This window comes from Galeopterus variegatus, unplaced genomic scaffold (genome assembly GCF_000696425.1).
Source record: "Galeopterus variegatus unplaced genomic scaffold, G_variegatus-3.0.2 Scaffold6104, whole genome shotgun sequence".
NCBI lineage: Eukaryota > Metazoa > Chordata > Mammalia > Dermoptera > Cynocephalidae > Galeopterus > Galeopterus variegatus.
Window position 1 is genome coordinate 99032 of NW_007732215.1, and position 7397 is coordinate 106428.

The window sequence follows — 7397 nt, forward strand, 5'->3', positions numbered from 1 at the left end:
AATAAGGAAGCAATATCTTTATCAGGAGTGGAAATGGTGAGGTTCCACCTTAAGGGAGCAACAGGCTCACAGCAGTACATTTCCTCTATCTTGGCCTTTCCTAGCTGGGAGCCAAGGATAAAGTTTCAGGGATCTCTGAGCAGCAACAACCCACACCTTTCAGTAGTCGAAGAAATTTGCATACTGGCTTTTCTAGAACACTTTTTATTTCAAGCAGAGAATGAAGACCAGTAAAGAAACAAACAAACAAAAAAAGATATAGAATTAGAATAAAAGAAATGCTGAGCTCCAGGTCGCAGGATAAAATTATAAAGTTTAACAAGGAACTAGAGGCAATGATAACTTGTTAGAAGATTATTTGGTGAGATTTTACTTTTATTTTATATTCTTGCCTCACTAAATTAAGAATATCCTCAATCCAAAGGATGATTGGCTCTCTCATATTCTGGAATGCCAATAGCTCTAGGTGAAAATTGAAATTAATTGTGAGAATTAAATGAATCTATTACCCCTGGATATCTGATTGCACCAAAATTATCTATTTAAAGTAAAATAAAGGAAGAAGCTTTTTGATTCTAGGGAACAATAAAGCAAATATTTGCTAATCAGTAATGTTAGTCCTAAGTATGCACCTAAACAATAACAACATCTTTCATTTCTGGCTTTATGCTAAGGTTTCAAAATTCAGTGATAGTGATTTGCCTTGGATTCAAACTAACCTCATGGTATTGATCGTAACAGTAATTCAATTATCATTGAAACAGACCTTAGCCAGAAAATGGCCATCTTTGGGGTAAACTAAGACCAAGCAGAAAATTTCAGTTAGCCATTAAATTAGATACTGATAATCATCAATTCCTTGAAGTTATCAGAGGAAGTGAGAAACTGTATTTCTGAAACTACCTGGAAATGATATCATGCTCTAATAGAATCCTTCTCAAAATCTTATTTCTGTTTATCTCCCATTACACTCTCTTATGTTGATTTACTTTAGATGTCACACACCTACAATTAAGAACTGAAACTAAGTTTTCTTACCTCTCTAATCAACTGCAAACAGAGAAAATCCAAGAGAAGGGCAAAGCACCCTAGCTGACTGTTAACTCACCTTCTTGCTTAAAGGAAAATCGCATCCACAATAGTTAGAGTACGAGTCAGATATTTTTATGTTCCAGTGATGCTTGATTGAGGATATTGTCTTAGAGCTCTCCTAGGAGATAAGAACTCCAATCCCCAAATAACATCAAGGGCTTGAAGCTGACCAGTCCATTAACTGCAGACTCCATGACACCAAAGCACCCAGTTCATCATGGGACACTGACATCTGACTTAGAACCTCTGCTGAACGCGTGACCAGCCTCCCCCTTTGCCTAAAGGTCAAAACCCTTACTCACCTTCTTGCCTCTTCCCTTTTTTAAACCTCAGAACATGCATCAGCAAGGAGGATGATGTTAGCCTGGTCATCCTCTAGATGCTGGTTATCTTCCAATCCTTGCACCAACTTTTGGACTTTTGGTTCATTTGTTTAATGCAAGAGGGCACCAACTTTTGTTTAATGTGAGAGGGCAAGCCAACCTGGCTGCTGATGACATCGTCAGACCTTGTAAGAAAAAATAAAAAAGAGAGATGACAAGGAACAACCTGTTATAAAATTTGTCCCAGTGTTAACATTTGTGAGAGAAGAGAGTATATTAGTAACCATTCTCATAGCATTGAAATCTTCAATGTGATAAGCAAATAAAAAACTTTGGACCAGAACTTGGAACTGGGTAAATATGTATATTGTGAATTAACCTGAGTGAACCCTCACGTGGTGTTGACATATGGACCAGATGAAAGTACCTGCAAGAGAAGTATAAAAATTATGATGTCAAATTTTAGACCCTTGTAAATATAGCATTAGTCCGGATATTGTGTACAGATAAGAAAATTTATCTGAAAATGACCTGAGAGCCCTTTCTGAGCTGCCAGGTGACATTCTGGCTGTAGTTGGGTGGCTGATGATCCCCAGCTGGAAGTACTATGTAGCCCATATTTCTGAGCACTCCCCTCTACGCTTGACATCAAATGGCCTTGCTTATACTTTCATTTTGAAAACTCACTTGGGAATTCCAAGGACTCCCCTTTTCTCTCACAAAGGGTAATTGAGGCAAATCAAAGACCTATATGTGCTCTGAATTGACAAAAGTCTACATAGATGCCTAAAAACCAAACACTTTTTACTAACTGTTCTCAGCCATATGCCCCCTGATTGTAGCTCATGTATAACTTCATGAGTATGTAAATGGGGAGTTAGTGAAATTGGTAAAGGAAAAATAGAAAGTTGAAAATAGAAAAGTACCAATTTTTAAGTATTACCAAACATTATTCTGTTCAAAATATAGCAAAAGCTGCTAATCCTAATGTATATTCAACTTCTGTTGTTNGTAAATGGGGAGTTAGTGAAATTGGTAAAGGAAAAATAGAAAGTTGAAAATAGAAAAGTACCAATTTTTAAGTATTACCAAACATTATTCTGTTCAAAATATAGCAAAAGCTGCTAATCCTAATGTATATTCAACTTCTGTTGTTATGAACATGACTAAATTTAATGGATAAACTCACAAAAGGCAGGGAGGATAAGGACGCACTTTCAAGTGGCCTCTCTCTTCTGTCATGTCGAGCTGCTTAGAGAGCATTTGATCATCTCTGTTCCTCGGCTGGTGAAGCCGTGTTAACCCAGGCTTTTGCAGTGATAGGCCAGAACAGTCCAGAGCTCCAGGCTGCAAATTATTCCCTTGATTCCTCCCACATCCACCTCATAAGTAACCTCAGAGAGTCCTCTGTGCAGGCTTCCCACCCAAACACACGGGGCGGCTGAGCCACCCCAAACAGGGAGGTTTATATTTAGGGTTTTACCACTGTGGAAGGACATTGCTGACCTTGTTTGTAGTAATAAACTCCAACATCCTAGGGCTCCACTCTTCTGATTTTAAGTGTGAAATCTCTACCTGACCCACTGCCACGGAACCTGTCTAGGCTTCCAGAGAAATGACTGGAAATCCCATAGCAGGACCCAGGGAGACTGGCCTGGCTTCTGCAGGTACCGATTCAAATAGGTGTTTCCATCACTATGTAGGAGGCTCTGACTAGCCCTGCAGGAGATGGAGGCCGGCTCTCCAGGGGTGACGGGCCGGGGAGTGGAGTCTGGATCAATGCAACATCCCCACTGGATCCTTAAATAATGAGAGAGAAGTGCAAAGTTATGTACAAACACTGAGCTAAGTTTATGTGTTTAGTTTTGTTGTATATTTTAGGCAAAATCATTTGTGTGTGCACGATTAGATTTATACCCTAAATTTTTCCATTTTTTAAAAAGCTGACACAAGAAATCAAGGTACAAAGGTGGACTCTTTCACTTTCAAGGTCTCAGCAGAGCACTGTTTCCTTTTCCTTTAGCTCGTTCTTAATTCTCAGAGGTGTAAATATTAAATTCTTCTTGCTGAAGGACAAGGTGTACACATCTCCCATGTGAACAAAACACACATGGGAAACAATGGGACCCCAGAGCTTACTCTGTCACCCCCTTCTCCTTCTTAATTTCCTTTCTGCCCTTACCAGGGATCCAGAGCATCAGCAGCTCCCGGAACTGAGCAGGGAACTTCATTGTGAGATGTTGAACTGAGGAGGCCTGATAAGTCGAGTCAAGGTTAGAGCTGAGCTTTTATCTCAGACTTGCAGGGGAAGGTTCTACCTAGCGGACAGTATGCAAATCCCCTGGTGGGTGCAGAGAGATGGAAAGAGCCAAGGGGAAGTGTGTGGGGGGGAATGTGGGGGGGTTGCGGGGGGAGGGCATCTTGTATGAACAAAGTGACATAAAATGTCTTCTGTGTTGATGAAAGGAAAATAAAACATTGGTGTTGCCTGGNAGAATTAAAACTAAGTTTTCTTACTTCTCTAATCAACTGCAAACAGAGGAAATCCAAGACAAGGGCAAAGCACCCTAGCTGATTGTTAACTCACCTTCCTGCTTAAAGGAAAATCGCATCCACATTAGTTAGAGTACGAGTCAGATATTTTTATGTTCCAGTGATGCTTGATTGAGGATATTGTCTTAGAGCTCTCCCTAGGAGATAAGAACTCCAATCCCCAAATAACATCAAGGGCTTGAAGCTGACCAGTCCATTAACTGCAGACTCCATGACACCAAAGCACCCAGTTCATCATGGGACACTGACATCTGACTTAGAACCTCTGCTGAACCCGTGACCAGCCTCCCCCTTTGCCTGAAGGTCAAAACCCTTACCTTCTTACCTCTTCCCCTTTTTAAACCTCAGAACACGCATCAGCAAGGAGGATGATGTTAGCCTGGTCATCCCCCAGATGCTGGTTATCTTCCAATCCTTGCACCAACTTTTGGACTTTTGATTCATTTGTTTAATGCAAGAGGGCACCAACTTTGGTTTAATGTGAGAGGGCAAGCCAAGCCTGGCTGCTGATGACATCGTCCGACTTGAGAGCCCTTTCTGAGCTTCCAGGTGACATTCTGGCTGTAGTTCGGTGGCTGATGATCCCCAGCTGGAAGTACTGTGCAGCTCATATTTCTGAGCACCCCCCTCTACGCTTGACAGCAAATGGCCTTGCTTATACTTTCATTTTGAAAACTCACTTGGGAATTCCAAGGACTCCCCTTTTCTATCACAAAGGGTAGTTGAGGCAAATCAAAGACCTATATGTGCTCTGAATTGACAAAAGTCTGCATAGATGCCTAAAAACCAAGCACTTTTTATTAACTGTTCTCAGCCATACTCCCCCTGAGTGTAGCTCATGTATAACTTCATGAGTATGTAAATGGGGAGTTAGTGAAATTGGTAAAGGAAAAATAGAAAGTTGAAAATAAAAAAAACACCAGTTTTTAAGTATTACCAAACATTATTCTTTTCAAAATATAGCAAAACCTGCTAATCCTAATGTATATTCAACTTCTGTTGTTATGAACATGACTAAATTTAATGGACAAATTCACAAAAGGCAGGGAGGATAAGGACGCATTTTCAAGTGGCCTCTCTCTTCTGTCATGTCGAGCTGCTTAGAGAGCATTCGATCATCTCTGTTCCTCTGTTGGTGAAGCCGTGTTAACCAAGGCTGTTGCAGTGATAGGCCAGAACAGTCCAGAGCTCCAGGCTGCAAATTATTCCCTCAATTCCTCCCACGTCTGCCTCATAAGTAACCTCAGAGAGTCCTCTGTGCAGGCTTCCCACCCAAACACACGGGGTGGCTGAGCCACCCCAAACAAGGAGGTTTATATTTAGGGTTTTACCACTGTGGAAGGACATTGCTGACCTTGTTTATAGTAATAAACTCCAACATCCTAGGGCTAAACTCTTCTGATTTTAAGTGTGAAATCTCTACCTGACCCGCTGCCACTGAACCTGTCTGGGCTTCCAGAGAAATGACTGGAAATCCCATAGATCAGGACCCAGGGAGACTGGCCTGGCTTCTGCAGGTACCAATTCAAATAGGTATTTCCATCACTATATAGGAGGCTCTGACTAAGCCCTGCAGGGGATGGAAGCCGGCTCTCCAGGGGTGACGGGCTGGGGAGTGGAGTTTGGATCAACACAACATCCCCACTGGATCCTTAAATAATGAGAGAGAAGTGCAAAGTTATGTACAAACACTGTGAGCTAAGTTTATGTGTTTAGTTTTGTTGTATATTTTAGGTAAAATTATTTGTGTGTGCACGATTAGATTTATACCCTAAATTTTTCCATTTTTTAAAAAGCTGACACAAGAAATCAAGGTACAAAGGTGGACTCTTTTACTTTCAAGGTCTCAGCAGAGCACTGTTTCCTTTTCCTTTAGCTTGTTCTTAATTCTCAGAGATCTAAATATTAAATTCTCCTTGCTGAAGGGCAAGGTGTACACATGTGAACAAAACATGCATGGGAAACAATGGGACCCCAGAGCTTACTGTCACCTCCTTCTCCTTCTTAATCTCCTTTCTGCCCTTACCAGGGATCCAGAGCATCAGCAGCCCCAGGAACTGAGCAGGGAACTTCATTGTGAGATGTTGAACTGAGGAGTCCTGGTCAAGTCAAGGTTAGAGCTGAGCTTTTATCTTAGACTTGCAGGGTAAGGTCCTACCTAGGGGACAGTATGCAAATCCCCTGGTGGGTGCAGCAGTGTGGAAGGAGCCAAGGGGAAGTGTGGGGGGGGGTTGTGGGGGGAGGGCATCTTGTATGAACAAAGTGACATAAAATGTCTTCTGTGTTGATGAAAGGAAAATAAAACATTGGTGTTGCCTGGCATAGAAGGGTTAGGTTGTGAAATACAATTAATCAATGTGGAAGACCCAGTGACTATGACCTTGTCATTCTTAACAAATCACATGTTGCTGAAGATTCTGATGATGTGGAGATGTATGTCGATCTCTGGGTGATTAATAGCCTTTCTGCTTGGTTACCCCCAGGTGATTTTAAGGTGGAAACAGCTCCCTTCACTGCTGGTGCTTATTGGTAAAGTATCTCCAAATATCGGATGGACTTGAGCTAGTTCTAGAGTTGTCTGGTATCTGCTGTTACCAGGTGAACAGTTTAAGAATCCAACCCATAGAGCTTGACAGGAAAAAAAGAGTATCCTTCTTACAGTAAGAGAGTTAATAGTGCTTGTTAGGACAAGAGAAAAAGGGGAAATTATTTTGTGCCTTGGGTGGCAAACATGACATTCATGGACACCAACTGTTACAAACTGTTGATTATTCTATCATACTTATACCACTATAGATATACCAGACTAAGCAAAGGGATTTCTTAAGGGAAGAACTCCCTTGGGAGAGGCAGAGTGAACAAGAAATAATTTTATTTTTTTCAGCATGTCTTTGGAAAAACTTTTCCCATACAGCCTCCCTCTTCATGTAGAACCAGGTCCTGCAAGGTTCCCAGTTTCTTCTTAGCTCTGTGTGAGAACCTGAGTTTCTCACCTGACCTGTATGTGGGGCAGCCATAGCCAAGAGTCTTCAGTTCAAAAGGAGATTCTATATGTGAGAAGAACATGGACTGGATCTATTGCTTTAATGTCTCAGGGTAACCTGTACCTGTCATGGACATTTTCCTGGTTCTTCATTTAAAGATGGTCACTATGGAATAGGGAACTGGGTCAAAGCTGCTCAGGAGCCTCACTCTACAAAATCCTTCATTAAAATATAGAAATAACTTGGTTATTCTTCATGTGTCAGCCTGATGCAGGTACTGTTGAATCTAATAGCTCTGAGAATTGCGCCAACTTGAAATTGATTAATCAGGATGGTTACTATCCTGCAAGCACAATCCTTGAGCATTTGAAAAAAGGTTCTGTAGTTCTATTAAACTTGGGTAATTTAAACTCAAAGTCTTACTGAATTGAAAAAATAAATTAAC

The 7397-nt window shown here is 41.2% G+C and overlaps 1 pseudogene; it reads right to left on the reverse strand.

Moving 5' to 3' along the window:
* Positions 1-3090: 3090 nt before the first annotated feature.
* On the reverse strand, positions 3091-6043 carry LOC103605828 (annotated as a pseudogene).
* Positions 6044-7397: the final 1354 nt, after the last annotated feature.